Source organism: Entelurus aequoreus, linkage group LG12 (genome assembly GCF_033978785.1).
Source record: "Entelurus aequoreus isolate RoL-2023_Sb linkage group LG12, RoL_Eaeq_v1.1, whole genome shotgun sequence".
NCBI lineage: Eukaryota > Metazoa > Chordata > Actinopteri > Syngnathiformes > Syngnathidae > Entelurus > Entelurus aequoreus.
Window position 1 is genome coordinate 34,390,672 of NC_084742.1, and position 20,688 is coordinate 34,411,359.

General features: G+C 40.5%; 1 protein-coding gene across 1 annotated transcript in view; it reads left to right on the top strand.

Moving 5' to 3' along the window:
* Nucleotides 1–3,736, top strand: part of LOC133662081 (peroxisomal acyl-coenzyme A oxidase 3-like) — a 41,928-nt gene extending 38,192 nt beyond the window's left edge. The window contains exons 25-26 of the transcript XR_009828059.1: nt 1,011–1,156; nt 3,076–3,736. The gene's annotated coding sequence lies outside the window, so the exon portion shown is untranslated. The remainder of the gene's footprint in view (nt 1–1,010; nt 1,157–3,075) is intronic.
* Nucleotides 3,737–20,688: the final 16,952 nt, after the last annotated feature.

Here is a 20,688-nt window from a genome sequence, read left to right on the forward strand (position 1 = left end):
TCAGTCAAATAAATACAGGCAAATATTGACATGAAGCCACAGACAATTGCAATCCTGAATGTCCCCAACATGGTGCAGTAATACACAAAAGCAGACAAAGGGCTCATCAATTATCTACCTTTCAATTACTTTTCAAACAGGGTTACATTTGAGATCAGTCTTTCCCCATACTTCCTGAAACTTCACAGAACAACTGTTCAATGTCAGCCTAATTTTCTCCAGTTTGAAAAAATAGAGAACATCTTTCTAATAGCGGGTGTGCAAGGAGGCGCTGTTGCCTTTCAATTCAACACAATGAGTCTTGCAGTCTTCACTCTTAACCCGGAAACAGAAGTCCCGCTTGGTGAATATGTTTACCGATCACCACAATATAATACAGTAATAAAAAATAATAAGACAAATACTGCAATGTAATACATAAATACAACTTCATTTAACACTTAATTTAGGCCTGAAGCAGGTAGAATATGCTTGATCCCTCCCCCCTCCCCTGCTCCAAAGTTTTATTTAAAAAGATCCCCAATTTCATAAAGATGCGATATTTATGTAGGAAGAGATGACTGTTATGTCAAAAAGAATTCAGTATTTTTCTGGTTAACGCCGGTTAACGTGCCATATTTTTTTTAATGCTGTTCAACCTTTTTAAATGCCTGTAACTGCTTTGGACTGACTTTTGTGTAATTAAGGAAGAAAAAGTTGAAATTAAAATGGCACCCTGTATTCTTCCACTTTTGGTCGTTTGTGATGGAAAAAGTCTGGACACGCCTGATTTAGGAAGTAAAAGACGAATAAGGCAAATTAGGTTGCATTGGGTAAGCAGCAGATGTATTATTTTTCTGTTAAAAACATGTCCTCATCCTGCCAGCAAAGATGAATGACCTCATGTTTTGACAAGGGACTGACTCCTGTCCCCTGCTGGCCCCCACTCACACTGCATTTTATGTACCATCACCTCATTAGAAAAACACTGCATAACAGTAACATTCTTGTTGCCTTCTGTTTTCTTTAAGGTATAACAGCAGTTCACCTGCAGCTGATAAAGGGTGGCAAGCAATGGAGCCTCAGGTGCGTCCATTAGCTCCACCTCCAGTCCAAGTGATGGCTACCGAGGAGAGAAAAAAGACAAATGAGAACACAGGCGCAGGAAGACAGAGAAGTAAGACAAGAACAAAGAATGTAACAGTAGGAACAAATGATAATATGACCCCTTTAAAACAGGGATTCTCTAAATAACAAACTGGCCACAAATATCAGATTAGTGCCACTTGAGGGCAACAAAAAAAATCTTGATTTAGTGTGCAGTGTAAACAGGGCCTTAAAGGGCTACTGAAATGAAATGTTTTTATTTAAACGGGGATAGCAGATCCATTCTGTGTGTCATACTTGATCATTTCGCGATATTGCCATATTTTTGCTGAAAGGATTTAGTAGAGAACATCGACGATAAAGTTCGCAACTTTTGGTCGCTGTTAAAAAAGCCTTGCCTGTACCGGAAGTAGCGTGACGTCACAGGTTGTGGAGCTCCTCACATCTGCACATTGTTTACAATCATGGCCACAAGCAGCGAGAGCGATTCGGACCGAGAAAGCGACGATTTCCCCATTAATTTGAGCAAGGATGAAAGATTTGTGGATGAGGAAAGGGAGAGTGAAGGACTAGAGGGCAGTGGAAGCGATTCAGATAGGGAAGATGCTGTGAGAGGCGGGTGGGACCTGATATTCAGCTGGGAATGACTAAAGCAGTAAATAAACACAAGAGGAGGACATGTGAGGACGTAGGACGCCGAGATGAGCGGTCGCACCCTCTTTCGCTCCCGATCGGGAATTCAAACAACTGCTCGGATTATCCCACACTTCCTCCTTTTTGTACTGTGGATCACGGATTTATATTTTAAACCTCCTCGGATACTTCACCCTCTTGAAAATGAGAGTCAAGAACGCGAAATGGACATCCATAGTGACTTTTATCTCCACGACAATACATCAGCGAAGCACCTTGGTTTTGGAGCTAACGTGTTAGCATCGTGCTTGACTGCACATCGAGGCAAAGTGAACATGCCCCTGACTGGAAGGATAGACAGAAAGTCAATAATACTACTATTACTTCTACTATCAGGAGACACTGAACTCAACCCTGGACCTGTAACAACACGGTTAATGTTGTCCCGACTGGCGAAGACTAGCAAGGCTACTGCTAGCGTCGCCATCGAAGCTAACTCGGCTACCGGCTCATCTCAGCTCAAGCTCACCTGTGCTCCAGCGGTCGGCGGCTCGGCGGAGGACTTCGCCCCATTCATCGACACGGTCGGAGGCTCGGCGGCGGCGTTGGAGGACGACCCAGTCATCAGAGAAGGCAACGACTCAGCGGCGGTGAACGGCGACCCAGCCATCGGTGATGGCGGGGAACTGCACGAGATGGCGGGGGTCCACGCGGCCTCTCCCCGGTCCATGACGGTCGAGGACGCGGCATACACTGGATTTATCTCTAATCTCAGTGGCCTAGTGGTTAGAGTGTCCGCCCTGAGATCGGTAGGTTGGAGTTCAAATCCCAGCCGAGTCATACCAAAGACTATAAAAATGGGACCCATAACCTCCCTGCTTGGCACTCAGCATCAAAGGGTTGGAGTTGGGGGTTAAATCAGCAAAATGATTCCCGGGCGCGGCGCCGCTGCTGCCCACTGCTCCCCAAGGGGATGGGTCAAATGCAGAGGACAAATTTCACCACATCTAGTGTGTGTGTGACAATCATTGGTACTTTTTATTTTTTATTTTTTTTTAATATATTTTTATTTCAAATATGCATAAAAACTTTAATCTTTAATCTTAACTTTAATTTAGAGGCGCCTTTACAAAAACATTTTCGTTGTTCTCTTTGTCTTCAAAAAAGCCCGCCAAAAGAAAATCCACCCCCAACAACCCTACCTGGCATCCCCCTCTCCCCCTCTCCAACTTCGCCCCTCCCCCTCCCTCCCCCTTCACCTGGAGGAAGAACAATATGCCTCTCTCTCTCTCTCCTTTCTCTTCCTTCTGTTCTTCAACTTCAACAGCAATAATAACCAACAACTTTTCTGGTCAGTACCACAACACAGCGGACTCTGATGCCCTTTTTGGTTCCAGTGGACTACACATCATCCACCTTAATGTGAACAGCCTCTCTGGAGCCAAACTCGACCAAATCAGAGAAATGTTCCTCAACACGAAGGTAAAAATCTTGTGTTTCTCTGAAACCAAATTTGATCAAAGTATTTCTGACTCAGAGATAGAAATAGAAAACTTTTCGGTTATCAGAAAGGACAGGAATAAACACGGTGGGGGCGTTTGTATGTATATTCACCAAGATATTAAATACATAACTCGCACTGATCTTAACCACAATGACCTGGAATCTGTGTGGGCGGAAATCAAATTTAAAAACGCTATGCCGGGAACTAATAGGGACTGTTTATAGACCCCCTAATCAGAGTGATTTCTATGGGGTTTTGGAAGAATGCTTGGCGGGGACAGACAACGTGGAGAAAATTATAACTGGGGATCTGAACACAGATATTCAACGCAAAGATGCGCCTGTCTTCAGATCCTTCAGCAAGTTTTGTAATCTGCACCGTCTTTCCCAGCTAATAGCGCTACCTACAAGGGTGTGTGATTCGACCCAATCAACCATAGATCTCATTCTCACTTCAGACCGGCCTAAAATAAAAAATAGTGGGGTCATGATCTGTGGTCTTAGCGACCACTATCTAACCTTCTGCACCCGCAAAATAGCTAAACCTAAAGCCAATGGCCACATAACAGCCCAATCCAGATCCCTCAAAAAATACTCCAATGACAATTTCAATTTAAAATTAGATGAGTGGGACTGGTGCCCTGTGCTCGCGAGCAACCTGGTCGATGTTGCTTGGGATCGCTTCAAAACGGCGTTCCTAAAGATACTAAATGACATGGCTCCCGTGAAAACAGTCAGGATCAAAGCCCGCTCGGAACCATGGATGAATCCGGACCTATTAGCTGCCATAAAAGACAGAGACAGGAAATACTCTGAATACCAAAAATGTAAAACAGAAGTAGATAAACAACCCAATAATATCAACCTCAAATTACTCCTTTCAACTCTCAAAAAGCAATGCAATAAATTAAGAAATAAGTCAACCAACCTGACTAAATCCTTAAAAAAAATTACATTAACGACAAAATAGAGGAAAACACACATAAGCCACGTGAGCTCTGGAAAATTCTCAACAATCAGCTTCCTGGTTGCAGCCAGAAACTTAAAACAAGACTCACCAACATCAGCATCAAGGAGGGTGACTCCCTCATTACAGACAAAATGGAGGTAGCTAGGAGACTTAACATCTTTTTCACCAGCATAGCCGCAACCCTTGTCAACAAGCTGTCCCACCACTCTGGTCGCTTTGGTGTAGAACACATTAAAGCCTTCTACAGAAAGCTAGGAGTATCCAACGATGATTTCAAATTAGAAATGGTCACAGCTGATGAGGTGTTTAAAAAATTGAGCGCGCTCCACCCTAACAAGGCCACCGGCCTTGATAATATTCCCTCCAGATTCCTCAGGGACTCTGCCTCCATCATTGCCCCGATCATCAAGCGCATAATAAACCTATCAATTACACAAGGCCAAGTACCAAAAGATTTTAAGATTGCAAGAGTAACTCCCCTCTTTAAAAAAGGAAGCAAATTGGAACCTGGCAACTACCGACCTGTTTCTATTCTCAGTTCCATTTCGAAAGTAATGGAAAAAATTGTTTATGAACAGGTCGATAGTTACCTTGCCACTAATAAACTCATGTACAAATTCCAATCCAGCTTCAGAACTAACCACTCCACTGACACATGCCTTCTCTATCTGACCGACCACATCAAATATGAGGTGGACGCGGGCAAATACTGCGGCATGGTCATGCTGGACCTTCAGAAGGCCTTTGACACCGTTAACCACGCTATACTGTTGGATATGTTTAGAGCAATCAGATTTAACAAAAACTCATGGAGCTGGATGCAATCTTACTTGGAGGGGAGGGAGCAGGTGGTAGAGGTGAACGGCACCGTGTCCCCCCCCCCCTCTCGGTGAGCTGTGGAGTCCCCCAAGGCAGTATATTGGGACCTTTGCTGTTCCTAATATACATAAACGAAATGTCATCGGCATGGGACTGTGAATTGTTTTTGTTTGCGGATGACTCTGCCTTGCTGGTATCCGGCAAGGACAAGTCACAGGTGGAGAAAATCCTCAGTGCTGAGCTCTGTAGAACTTGCACCTGGCTCGCTGACAACAAGCTATCCATACACTTGGGTAAAACAGAATCCATCCTGTTTGGGTCCCACATCAACCTCAAGAAAGTCAATGACTTCACCATAAAAGTGGGTGACATTGTTATCACCAGGAAAGATGAGGTCACCTACCTAGGTTCCATTCTAGAGGCTAACCTTTCCTGTGATAAAATGGCAACCAAGGTAATCAAAAAGGTTAACCAACGAACAAGATTTCTCTACAGAATCTCCTCTCTGGTCAACAAAAGCACCTTGAGGATTCTGGCGGGAACTCTCGTTCAACCCTTTTTCGATTATGCATGCACCTCCTGGTACCCTAGCACCTCCAAAACCCTCAAATCTAAACTCCAAACATCTCAGAACAAGCTAGTCAGGTTACTGCTAGACCTCCACCCCAGATCCCACCTCACTCCTACCCACTTCTCTAAAGTGGGCTGGCTCAAGGTGGAGGACAGAGTTAAACAACTAGCACTGAGCCCAGTCTATAAAATCCGCTACACCTCCCTGATACCGAAGTACATGTCAAACTACTTCCTTAACGTAAATGACCGCCATAACCACAACACCAGGGGGAGCTCCACTAACCACGTTAAACCCAAATTCCGAACTAACAAAGGTCTTAACTCATTCTCTTTCTATGCCACATCAATGTGGAATGCGCTCCCAACAGGTATAAAAGAAAGGGCATCTCTATCCTCCTTCAAAACCGCAATAAAAGTTCACCTCCAGGCAGCTACAACCCTAAACTAACACCCTCCCCGGATTGCTAACAATCAAATGTAAACAATCAAATGCAGATACTTTTTCTTATGCCTTCTGATCTCTCTCTCTCTCTCTCTCTCTCTCTCTCTCTCTCTCTCTCTCTCTCTCTATGTCCATATCCTAACCCCCCCCTCCACACCCCTGATTGTAAATAATGTGAATAATTCATTGTGATTATCTTGTGTGATGACTGTATTATGATGATAGTATATATGATAGTATATATCTGTATCATGAATCAATTTAAGTGGACCCCGACTTAAACAAGTTGAAAAACTTATTCGGGTGTTACCATTTAGTGGTCAATTGTACGGAATATGTACTTCACACTCGCAAAAATGACTAATGATCTATTGCTAACGATGGATTCTGATGCGTCATCTATGTTGCTGCTTCTTGATCTTAGCGCCGCTTTCGATACCGTCGATCATAATATTTTATTAGAGCGTATCAAAACACGTATTGGTATGTCAGACTTAGCCTTGTCTTGGTTTAACTCTTATCTTACTGACAGGATGCAGTGCGTCTCCCATAACAATGTGACCTCGGACTATGTCAAGGTAACGTGCGGAGTTCCCCAGGGTTCGGTTCTTGGCCCTGCACTCTTTAGTATTTACATGCTGCCGCTGGGTGACATCATACGCAAGTACGGTGTTAGCTTTCACTGTTATGCTGATGACACTCAACTCTACATGCCCCTAAAGCTGACCAACACGCCGGACTGTAGTCAGCTGGAGGCGTGTCTTAATGAAATTAAACAATGGATGTCCGCTAACTTTTTGCAACTCAACGCTAAGAAAACGGAAATGCTGATTATCGGTCCTGCTAGACACCAACATCTATTTAATAATACCACCTTAACATTTGACAACCAAACAATTAAACAAGGAGACTCGGTAAAGAATCTGGGTATTATCTTCGACCCAACTCTCTCGTTTGAGTCACACATTAAGAGTGTTACTAAAACGGCCTTCTTTCATCTCCGTAATATCGCTAAAATTCGTTCCATCTTGTCCACTAGCGACGCTGAGATCATTATTCATGCGTTCGTTACGTCTCGTCTCGATTACTGTAACGTATTATTTTCGGGCCTCCCTATGTCTAGCATTAAAAGATTACAGTTGGTACAAAATGCGGCTGCAAGGCTTTTGACAAAAACAAGAAAGTTTGATCATATTACGCCTATACTGGCTCACTTGCACTGGCTTCCTGTACACTTAAGATGCGACTTTAAGGTTTTACTACTTACGTATAAAATATTACACGGTTTAGCTCCAGCCTATCTCGCCGATTGTATTGTACCATATGTCCCGACAAGAAATCTGCGTTCAAAGAACTCCGGCTTATTAGTGATTCCCAGAGCCAAAAAAAAGTCTGCGGGCTATAGAGCGTTTTCTATTCGGGCTCCAGTACTCTGGAATGCCCTCCCGGTAACAGTTAGAGATGCTACCTCAGTAGAAGCATTTAAGTCCCATCTTAAAACTCATTTGTATAATCTAGCCTTTAAATAGACCCCCCCTTTTTTAGACCAGTTGATCTGCCGTTTCTTTTCTTCTCTCCTCTTCTCCCCTGTCCCTTGCGAGGGGGAGTTGCATAGGTCCGGTGGCCATGGATGAAGTGCTGGCTGTCCAGAGCCGGGACCCCGGGTGGACCACTAGCCTGTGCATCGGTTGGGGACATCTCTGCGCTGCTGACCCGTCTCCGCTCGGGATGGTTTCCTGTTGGCCCCGCTGTGGACTGGACTCCCGCTGATGTGTTGGATCCACTGTGGACTGGACTTTCACAATGTTATGTCAGACCCACTCGACATCCGTTGCTTTCGGTCTCCCCTAGAGGGGGGGGGGTTACCCACATATGCGGTCCTCTCCAAGGTTTCTCATAGTCATTCACCGACGTCCCACTGGGGTGAGTTTTTCCTTGCCCGTATGTGGGCTCTGTACCGAGGATGTCGTTGTGGCTTGTACAGCCCTTTGAGACACTTGTGATTTAGGGCTATATAAATAAACATTGATTGATTGATTGATTCACTGTGCAACCTACTAATAAAAGTCTCAATCAATCAAAAAAAACATATATATACTCTATTAGCCACAACACAACCAGGCTTATATTTAATATGCCACAAATTAATCCCACATAACAAACACCTCCCCCCTCTCGTCCATATAACCCGCCAATACAAATCAAACACCCGCACAACACACTCAATCCCACAGCCCAAAGTACCGTTCACCTCCCCAAAGTTCATACAGCACATAGATTTCCCCAAAGTTACGTACGTGACATGCACATAGCGGCACGCACGTACGGGCAAGCGATCAAATGTTTGGAAGCCGCAGCTGCGTACTCACGGTAGCGCGTGTCCAACTCAAAGTCCTCCTGATAAGAGTCTCTGTTGTCCCATCTCCACAAGCATGCGTATCCAACTCAAAGTCCTCCTGGTAAGAGTTTATGTTGTCCCAGTTCTCCACAGGCCAATGGTAAAGCTTGACTGTCATCGTTCGGGAATGTAAACAATGAAACACTGGCTATGACGTAGCCGCTACGTGTTTGTGTTGCTGCAGCCGGCCGCTAATACACCGCTTCCCACCTACAGCTTTCTTCTTTGCTATCTCCATTGTTCATTAAACAAATTGCAAAAGATTCACCAACGCAGATGTCCAGAATACTGTGGAATTTTGCGATGAAAACAGACGACTTAATAGCTGGCCACAATGCTGTCGCAAAATGTCCGCTACAATCTGTGACGTCACGCGCAAACGTCATCATACCGAGACGTTTTCAGCAGGATATTTAGCGGGAAACTTAAAATTGCACTTTACTAATCTAACCTGGACGTATTGGCATGTGTTGCAATGTTAAGATTTCATCATTGATATATAAACTATCAGACTGCGTGCTCGGTAGTAGTGGGTTTCAGTAGACCTTTAAAGTTTAGGGTCCAAACATTTTTTAAATGTTTTACAATAAGTTAAAGACGTTATGGCACATTGTTAAAAAGTGCATAACTGTGAATAGGAACCACTAACATTAGAGTTAGTAATATTTAAAGGGGTCATATTAGGATTTTTTTCTTCTTTGTGTTTTAGATAACATGTAATGGTGGTTCTTTGGTCAAAATGTTGCATAGATTTTGTTTTAAAGACCATCTTCAAGCAGCTTTCTAACCATCTCTTCAGAATGCGCCGTTTGTGGGCGGTCTTTTTTTAATGTGCCTCCATTTCGACTCTCTCTTCTCCCCGTCGGCCATGTTGTAATTTTTAGCGCTTACATATCGAGTCTACTGACGGGTATAAGTTAGAATTAAGGGCTACTTTGTATTAGAAATGGCAACAGCGGAGGATGCATGTGCAGGTTAAATCACCAAAAATGATTCCCGGGCACGGCCACCGCTGCTGCTCACTGCTCCCCTCACCTCCCAGGGGGTGATCAAGGGTGATGGGTCAAATGCAGAGAATAATTTCGCCACACCTAGTGTGTGTGACAATCATTGGAACTTTAACTTTAATGTATGAGCCAGTCTGCCCCACAACAAAAGGATAGAGGAAAAAAAGGAACTTATTGACTACAACTGGATAAAGATGGCGGACTCTAAAGCTCTTTGGGTAAATCTTACCACATATGGAAATATCCGCTGACGTTACTAAGGCAAAATACATCACTGATGTCCTAAATTCCAAACAGATCGTTTGGAGCAAATTTGGAAAAAGGCAATATTTCTTTTATAAATATCCCTGCCATGTCACCATGGTTTGATATCAAATTTTCAGGAGTGATGGGGATCCCAAATACACAACAGCAGGGAGAAATATTGTTTTTGCATAATAGGGTGCCTTTAATTACTGTGACGCAGCAGGTAAATCGCTTACTTTGCTAAGGACACAGTAAGGGCCCTATTCTTCCATGTGCTGATGTGAAAAAGGTGGGCAAATGTTCTGGCTGCACAACATTGTCCCCCTCAACTGAAACATTATATTGCACTTGAAGTTTGGCTGCAGTGTACAACACACGTAGTAAAGTTATCAAACAAACTTACAGAAAACTACCAAATCTTTTTTGGTCGCTTTAATTGAGACACTTTGAAACATCCATTGAGATGAGGATATATATATATATATATATATATATATATATATATATATATATATATATATATATATATATATATATATATATATATATATATATATATATATATATATATATATATATATATATATATATATATATATATTTCTATATATATATATTTCTATATATATATATTTCTATATATATTTCTATATATATTTCTATATTTATATATATATTTATATATATATATATATATATATATATATATATATATATATATCCGATCGGAGACAAAACACATGGTTTACCTGCTGTGTCTAAGTAAGTGGAGGGCGACCGCTTATCGACAGTGTTCGATCGTCAAGGTACAAAGAGACGTTTAATACATACAATTTCATCTCAAATCGGGATCATTAAAATGTGACTATTTAATTGAAAACAAATGTATAATATAGCGTCTATCAATAGATTTGATTGATTCATTGACAGTTAATATCAAACTGTTACGCTCTGTGCTAAAATGTTCTCTTTTTCATGGATTTTAATGACATTCACAAGTGTTAGTCAAACTCCATGTTCCAGAAATTTCAAACAGCCCCCCAAAAAAAGTCAAGGCAATGTCCCGCCTCATTACTAATGAGCTTGGCTTTAGTCTAGATTTAAGCACTTTTGCCTAACTTAAAAGGGAACTGCACTTTTATTTTATTGTCTATCGTTCACAAACATTATGGAAGACATGACGACGGATGTGTTGTATTTTTTAATGCATTCTAACTCGTAAATAATCGTTAAAAAAAAAGTCTAATAAAACCAAATAAAAAAACATACAAAAAGCGCCAACAATACTCCATTGAAATTTCTTGACTTGTATATTAACCAAGTATTATTGATATTGTTGTTATAAGCCAGTGGTTCTTAACCTTGTTAGAGGTACCGAACCCCACCAGTTTCATATGCGCATTTACCGAACCCTTCTTTAGTGAAAAATAAAATGTTTTTTTTTTCAAATTCAAGACAAAGTTATATGTTTTTGATAACACTTTAGTATGGGGAACATATTCTAAATAACAAAGACTTAATTTAGAGTTATTTGGTTAGGGTCAGGGTTAGAGGGTTAGGGTTATAATAAGGCCATGCCGAATAAGGCATTAATAAGTACTTAAAAATGACTAGTTAAGAGCCAATATGTTACTAATTTGCATGTTAATAAGCAACTAATTAATAGTGAATATGTTCCCCATACTAAAGTGTTACCATGTTTTTTTTTACTGGTGCACAAAATGAACCGTGCATGAACATCACCTTGTTCAAACAACAAAACCAACACAGTGCATAAACTCACAACAAATTACACACCTGCAAATCAGTCAAATGTTGCTGTATCCGTAATACGCCGATAGGGAGAAGTTTTTATTTACACGATGAGTCGGGTGTGTTTTGACCTCCGCCAAACCCCTAGGGTTCGATCAAACCCAGGTTAAGACAAACTTTATTCTAGATCATAAATCTTCCCTCTCACCTGGCTAGTACAAGAACAAAGATGTATTGCGACGAGTTGGTACACTTTGACAGCCAGTTTAGCATGACACAAAAAGACACTTGCTTCCACCCTCTTCCTCGCGAGAATTATGAGTCATTCTTCATCTAAATGCAAATATATCAACATCCTAATGACAGCAGACATTGTACAGTAAGTTAAATTGTATTATGCCTGTTGACTCTCATAAAGTCTGCAGTAAGTAATAATCAGTGATGAAGAAAAAATAAAAAGCTAATATGATGGGTTTTTTAAATTAATGCTGCGTATCCGTAAATATGAAATGTTATTATAAATGTGCTTGTTACTACATTACCGTATTTTTCGGAGTATAAGTCGCTCCGGAGTATAAGTCTCACCGGCCGAAAATGCATAATAAAGAAGGAAAAAAACATATAAGTCGCACTGGAGTATAAGTCGCATTTTTTTGTGAAATTTATTTGATAAAATCCAACACCAAGAATAGACATTTGAAAGGTAATTTAAAATAAATAAAGAATAGTGAACAACCGGCTGAATAAGTGTACATTATATGACGCATAAATAACCAACTGAGAACGTGCCTGGTATGTTAACGCAACATATTATGGTAAGAGTCATTCAAACAACTATAACATATAGAACATGCTATACGTTTACCAAACAATCTGTCACTCCTAATCGCTAAATCAGATGAAATCTTATACGTCTAGTCTCTTACGTGAATGAGCTAAATAATATTATTTGATATTTTACGGTAATGTGTTAATAATTTCACACAAGTCGCTCCTGAGTATAAGTCGCACCCCCGGCCAAACTATGAAAAAAACTGTGACTTATAGTCCGAAAAATACGGTGCATATATACTCACATCATGTATATAAAACCTTAATGGAGGTGTTTGGATGTTTTTTGAGGGCTTTATATGCAGAGTAGAGTGGCTCCAATGTGAGCAGACTTTTGATCGCATTTATTTCATATTTAGAATGCAAAAAAAAAATACATCTGTCATGTCTTTCATAATGATTGTGAACGATAGGCAAAATCCCCCCCAAAAAGTGCAGTTCCCCTTAATACACAGGTGTACCTGAGCTGAAGCCAAGGGGCCCCCACCCAATCAGAGGCCCCCAGTTTTGACGGCGGAATGCAATGATTGGTGGTCATTTCTACCCAGGTCGGCGGTGTGAGAGGCCATCGTCCCCCAAAAGCCCCTCAACATCCGGGCCCCCCACCACTTAAGTTAAAGCGGCCCTGCTTACGTGGGCAGGATGGGAGAAGAGGGATAAGAGAAATCTGCGTAATAACTTCAAGTGTGTAAAAAACTAAACAAAAAAACAGTCAAGTACAAACAGCACAGTGGGGCTCAAAGTGCACAACTCCTGCTGCTGATCTAAATAAATCACTAGACAAATATTTAAGTCCATCCACTTTATTGGATTGACTTTAATGAAATATGAGCACAGTTATATGAAGTTTGTTTTTTATTAAGAACAATGAAGGAAGTTCAGAATAAGTCCTGTGTCTTCAGGTAACTGCTAATGAATCTGTGAAACTAAGACCTACTGTATTTTACCGACTATAAGCCACACCCACTACATTTTATTAGAAACAAATATTTTGTCATGTATTAGCCACACTGGACTATAAGCTGCAGATATATACTGGTACGTTGTGAAATTAGATATTCACACGAAGATTTTGTAAATGTTTACATACTTTTAATTGTTTCCAAACGGTACCTGTAACACGGCAGTAAAATGGCTGATCAAACAAAACATAAAAGTAATTGATGTTGTTATTCATCATAAGATTTTCTCCTTTTTTCATAAGGTTCAAGATGTTTATCTGGATTCTTCTTCCTTGTACTTTGTAAACACTTTGAGTTTGAATGGTTTCTTAAAGTGGATCATTTTAGGACATTGTTAGATTTCCTTACTTATTCCATTCCATAATTTAACCGTTTTAACCGTTAACCACCATAGATTAGCCGGACCTTTGTATAAGCCGCAGGGTTCAAAGCTTGGAGGGAAAAAGTAGTGTTTTATAGTCCGTAAAATATGGTCATTCATTTTAATAAAATGCAGTTAGTCATAAAGTTATGTTAAGTAGAACCTACTAATCTTTTAAGAATGCTTTGAATAAATATTGTTACTATTTGTTTAGTGCAAGCTTTTAGATTTTTTTCTTGAATTTATTTTCTAGTATAAATGGCAAAAAAAATTATCTGCGTGAGAATTATACAAATTATACTTTTTGGAAATGTTCTCTCCTGTAAGATGTCCATGGTCCCAAAAGGTTTGAGAGTCTCTGCCTTCCAGGACTTGACTTTTCACCCTTCGCCTTTAAACACAAATAGTGTTTTTATGGGAAACATGATAATAATCCTTGGCCAGGCTTCAACGTGGTGGCTAAATATTATCTTTGGCATCAGGACCAATCGTCGTGATTCCAAAAATCGTCAAAATTCCCCCGGTCCAAAAACAACCTCACTTTGCAGACATGTCGTGGACATGTCACATGTTGTATACCGTAACAAGGTGCCAGGTCATGTGACGGCGGTTTTGTTTGGGCAGACAAGGCGGGTGTCAGTGAGACAAACGTATGAGGTGTTTATTTGAAGTAGTCACTGGATGGAGGAAACACAGGCCTCCTTGTGCGGCCCAATGAGGGGAAACAGGCAGCATAATATTTAGACAAGGCCTCGCTATATCGGCCCTCCTCTTCTCAACATTTGACACGTTATGACTCATTAATACGCTTCAAGCCTGAAGGCGTCGCCACTCAACACACTCTTCTTGCTTGGCTGCTGTGACAGACGTGCAATGTATGTTCTCAACTGGCCCTCATTAAAAACAGCGCCTAAACATCTGACATGGTCGACATTTTCCTACTGTACTGTAGAAAATATGTCGAATCTGGGAATAAAATGCTCATAAAAATGTACACCGCAAATTATTTGCCACTTGCCAAGATTTAACATTTTATTTCTTGAATGTTCCCCAGTTTTAAAGGCCTACTGAAACCCACTACTACCGACCATGCAGTCTGATAGTTTATATATCAATAATGAAATCTTAACATTGCAACACATGTAAGGCTGCAGCTAACGATTATTTTTCTATCGATTAATCTATAGATTATTTTTTCGATTAATCGGTTAATCTATAGATTATTTTTTCGATTCATCTATAGATTATTTTTCCTTTTACCGATTATTTTTTTATTTTATTTTATTTAAAATGAAGATGAAAAAATAAAAGTAGGCCAGTTTTTTTCAAAAGGCATGGCTTTTATTTACAAAAAAAAAAGTATGGCCACTCAGTCAACATTGACAACAACATGACAAAATATTCTGTAACAATGTAAACACTTAAAACTTTTAACATTTAACAAAATTAAAAGTAGCTTATTTGCTTTTTAATGTGCAAATATAAAAGTAAACATCCAGTGCAAATCTTAATATTCTGCAATAGTATAAGCATTTCAAAAGTAAAAGTATTGCTTATTTTGCTTTAAAATGTGCAAAAATAAAGATAAACATCCAATACAAAAAAGTGCAAAACGAAATATTCTGTAACAAAAGTGTAAACATTTCAACAAAAGTGAAAGTATTGCTTATTTGCTAAAATGTGCAAAAATAAAGATAAACATCAATACAAAAAAGTGCCAATCTAAATATTCTGGAGCACTGTAAACATTAAGTATTGCTTTTAAAATGTGCAAAATAAACATCCAGTCCAACACAGTACACAATAACCAATTCTACTCATTCCTGTGAGTGACTAACAGTTGTAATGAAGAAAGGTTAGCATGTCTACTTGCTTTGCTTCTTTTGTTGTTTACAATATTCCCAGCAGCTGAAAATAGGCGCTCAGAAGGGGTCAATGTGGCTGGAACTGAGAGCTAATTAGCCTTCACCTCAAGCCAGGACTGCGAGTGAGCTGAGCTGCAGTTAAGTTTCTAGAAGGTCAACGGGCTCATAGTGATGTTACTAGTAGTTGACTGGGAGGTGTTTATTATCATTTGGGGAGAGTCCGCTGCCTGATGCTCACCTGCTAAACACCTATCTGCTCCACGCTGAAGCGCTGCCTACATGCGCTCTGAATACACACTGCTGATTGGCTGATAATGCTTCGTGTGTACCAATCAGATGGTTGTGTGGGTGGGACAATGCTGCGTGTGTACCAATCAGGTGGTTGTATGGGTGGGACAATGCTGCGTGTGTACCAATCAGATGGTTGTGTGGGTGGGACAATGCTGCGTGTGTACCAATCAGATGGTTGTATGGGTGGGACAATGCTGCGTGCTGAGACAGAGGCAGCCGCAGAAGGAGCAAAGCAACTTGTTAAGACTTTAGCAGCTAAAGTTAGCTTTAGCTTAGAAACTCGTTCGGTACACCCCCGTACCGAACCGAAAGCCCCGTACCGAAACGGTTTAATACAAAACACATAACGTTACACCCCTAGCAGATACAAATGACACATTCATGTTTTTGTGTAATGATGACAACGTATGCTAACGCGGACGATTGACTAGTTGATGGTTGATGGTTTTCTTTTCAAATGTTCGTTCATAGCCGTTGTGCTGCTATGATAGGCCATTTATGCTCGACACTGTGCATACAACAACATTATTAGGCTGTGTATTGAAATACTCCCACACTTTTGACGACTTTTGGCGTGCGTTTTTCCCCTCGCTCGCACAGTCTGCTTTGCGCTCCGCCATGACGGTAGTGTGACGTAATTATGCGACGCGTCGACGCACAAAAACGGCGTCGACGTATTTACATAACCGATGACGTCGACTACGTCGACGCGTCGTTTCAGCCTTAAACACATGCCAATACGGCCGGGTTAACTTATAAAGTGCAATTTTAAATTTTCCGCTAAACTTCCGGTTGAAAACGTCTATGTATGATGACGTATGCGCGTGACGTCAATAGTTAAACGGAAGTATTCGGACACCATTGAATCCAATACAAAAAAGCTCTGTTTTCATCTCAAAGTTCCACAGTATTCTGGACATCTGTGTTGGTGAATCTTTTGCAATTTGTTTAATGAACAATGAAGACTGCAAAGAAGAAAGTTGTAGGTGGGATCGGTGTATTAGCGGCTGGCTGCAGCAACACAACCAGGAGGACTTTGACTTGGATAGCAGACGCGCTATCCGACGCTAGCCGCCGCTAGCCGCCGACCGCACGGATGATCAGGTGAAGTCCTTCGTCCTTCCGTCGATCGCTGGAACGCAGGTGAGCACGGGTGTTGATGAGCAGATGAGGGCTGGCTGGCGTAGGTGGAGCGCTAATGTTTTTATCATAGCTCTGTGAGGTCACGTTGCTAAGTTAGCTTCAATGGCGTCGTTAGCAACAGCATTGTTAAGCTTCGCCAAGCTGGAAAGCATTAACCGTGTATTTACAGGTCCATGGTTTAATAGTATTGTTGATTTTCTGTCTATCCTTCCAGTCAGGGGTTTATTTCTTTTGTTTCTATCTGCATTTAAGCACAATGCTATCACGTTAGCTCCGTAGCTAAAGTGTTTCGTCGATGTATTGTCGTGAAGATAAAAGTCACTGTGAATGTCCATTTCGCGTTCTCGACTCTCATTTTCAAGAGGATATAGTATCTGAGGTGGTTTAAAATACAAATCCGTGATCCACAATAGAAAAAGGAGAAAGTGTGGAATCCAATGAGCCAGCTTGTACCTAAGTTACGGTCAGAGCGAAAAAAGATGCGTCCTGCACTGCACTCTAGTCCTTCACTCTCACGTTCCTCATCCACAAATCTTTCATCCTGGCTCAAATTAATGGGGTAATCGTCACTTTCTCGGTCCGAATCGCTCTCGCTGCTGGTGTAAACAATGGGGAAATGTGAAGAGCCTTTCAATTTGTGACGTCACGCTGCTTCCAGTACAGGCAAGGCTTTTTTTTATCAGCGACCAAAAGTTGCAAACTTTATCGTCGATGTTCTCTACTAAATCCTTTCAGCAAAAATATGGCAATATCGTGAAATGATCAAGTATGACACATAGAATGGATCTGCTATCCCCGTTTAAATAAAAACATTTCATTTCAGTAGGCCTTTAAGAGCTATATATTTATTTTTGAACATTGTCTAAGAATAGTTGTAGCCTGAATAAATATTTTTTCTATTCAAGTTTTAAAATGTTAAAATTGAGAAAATAACTATTCAAATAAGATATTTTGGTTTTTCCTTTGGCTACAGTCTGGCACATTAACATTTTATGTCTATTAATGTGCATTGTCTCATGTACTATATAACAAAGTAGTTGTAATATACATCTATTAACAAGCTTATTGGTGTGTTTAGTGGGACAGGCCAAAGTTAAGTCGGAAAAAATGTGGTTTAGTGAGACCGGTTCTTAAGCTGAGTGGTTAAAGCAGCTACCTCCCAATCAAAGGGTACAGGGTTCAAATCCCAGTCAAGTCCATCGGTAACTAGGAAAGCTCCAGCGGCAAAAGTAAATGTTTTATATCATAGTTTACTGAGACATGTTCGCAATTAAATATGTCTTTGGGGCCCGAAATCTGGCCCTAAGAACACCAAGAATAGCTGAATGGTTAAACAGCTAGTTCCCAATCAAAGGGTACTGGGTTCAATCCCAGTCAGGGTTGATGGGCTTGCCAAGCCAAAGTATGCAGGAGTGGGGACGCCGGACAATGTGGGGGTGTTTCACCTCCCCCACACAGAGTAAAGCTAAGTGGTAGCTGTTAATTAACTTATAGTTAAAAAGGTAAGTATGGGTAATAATAACAAATAGTCTATAGTCCAAAAGTCAAGGGTAACCTCGGGGGTTAGCTTCTCCTGTGTGCCGAGGCTAAAGTTGGTAAGTGTGCCATCAGTAATTCCTAGGCTGGGATGGGTGGGAATAGGAACATGAATAATTAATCATTGTGGGCGTTGACCAATCAGCTCCAATAGGTTGACTGGCAACACTAAATTGGCCCTAGTGTGTGAATGTTGTCGGTCTATCTGTGTTGGCCCTGTTATGAGGTGGCGACTTGTCCAGGGTTTACCCCGCCTTCCGCCCAAATGCAGCTGAGATAGGCTCCAGCACCCCCCGCAACCCCAAAAGGGACAAGCGGTAGAAAATGGATGGATACATGTAAAAAAATGTCCACAGAGGTCACTGCTTGTCAGAAAGTAAAAGTTGAAAGACACTAAGTGAACATTATTGTTTTACACTTATTACACACAATGTTTACATACACTCAATCCTAAATTATTATTTAAGGTATATAATTGCTCGACCAGTGGATAATACAGTAAAATTCTTTGCACTTAAAAATAAATGTTAGTATAGTAATAAATATGATTAGAACATTATGTTTGTGTTCAATTGCAGTAAGTGTGTTCATCAACATTCCTGCCAACTAATTGTACACACTATGGCATTTTTACCAAGTTTTTTGGAGATATACCACCATAACATCCCTTTTTCCTACAAATCAAACTTTTTCTAGTGGCATTTTTGTGTACTCACGTGCAAGTGCTGCTCTCAATTCCATTTGTCGGAGGGCCATTTTTCCATTTGCTCTGTTTCATGATATTTTCTTGGCCACATCGTCAACAAATGTGTGACAGCCTAAAGGATGTTCCAGGTAATCTACTTGATGTCCCCCAATGGAAGACATGGCACAAATCTGGGGAGGATGAAACAGGCCCTAACCAATCATTTGGATTGTCAATCTGAGAGTCCCAGCCACAACTGGTCCACATTCGTTGGGGTGTGACTTTTATACAGATCTGACGCAGTATGAACTACTATCTGGGTAGGGTCACGACCAGCAGATTTGTGTTCACGATTGCTAAATTAATCAAACAAACTAAATGATAATTACTTGATTGCTAGTTTCGATCCTGCAACCAATAGCTGGAAAAACTGTTTTTCAGTGATAATTTTGTTCAACAAATAAGTGACAATTAATTTGGATTATCCTAACTTTTTTACAGATAGTAAATTATTTCCCAATATCTCCAACAATATTTCAGATATTGTAGTTTGTAACGCTAGAGAATAGTAAAGAGTATAGAGATTTTTAGTCAAGAATGTGAATTGCATTGAAGTGTTTCTTACCACTTTGTGTATTTAATGTGAGCTCATGACTCCTAAATAATGTTTTCATTCACCCTGTCAAAGCACATTATTTTAGTTTTGCTTAGGGTCACAGTCTGTTTTTAAGCTAACTGTTTTTCATTTAGACTGCGATTGTTTTCATTAGCGGTTGTCATCCTCAAATAATACTGACAAGGTCTTACACGACTTTATCAATGTCATTTATTCACTAAATAGAAGTACAGTATTTGGCAAAATACATATTCGAAGTAGATTACTTGACCCATTCTTTCAGGTTAAAATCCATTCTTCTGTCAGCATCAATCCATGTTTCTGAACTTGGAATTACTTAGAAAGGTGTGTTGAATAGTTGTAAATATTGCTTGATGTTGAAGTTAGCATATGCCAACGTGTTTTGGCTGTTGAATGGATAATTTATTATTTAATGAGTTTTAATGTTTTGTTCCTCTGTGTAGTAAAAGCAGTTGTTGCTAATACATAATGTCAACCTTTCATTTTGTCAGATGTTAGTCATGTTTGTTCCCTTCAGCTGCCATTTTGTGTTTGTGTATCCAAGTCACCAATACATTGTGTGTGCTTCATTGCACCATCTGATCCAGTGTTGTCGTATAGGGAGAAAGGTGACGACAATTCTAGGCTCACACTGCCACACACACAATGAATGGTGTAGTGGGGCCCACACCGATATTCTTTCAGGGCCCCAGAATTCCTAGCAACTGCCCTGAATTGATGTGTTCTACATTTCATCGGTTCTATCATAAGTAGCGGGTGTGTATATTGTAGCGTCCCAGAAGAGTTAGTGCTGCAAGGGATTCTGGATATTTGTTCTGTTGTGTTTGTTGTGTTACGGTGCGGATGTTCTCCCGAAATGTGTTTGTCATTCTTGTTTGGTGTGGGTTCAGTGTGGCGCATATTTGTAACAGTGTTAAAGTTGTTTATACGGCTACCCTCAGTGTGACC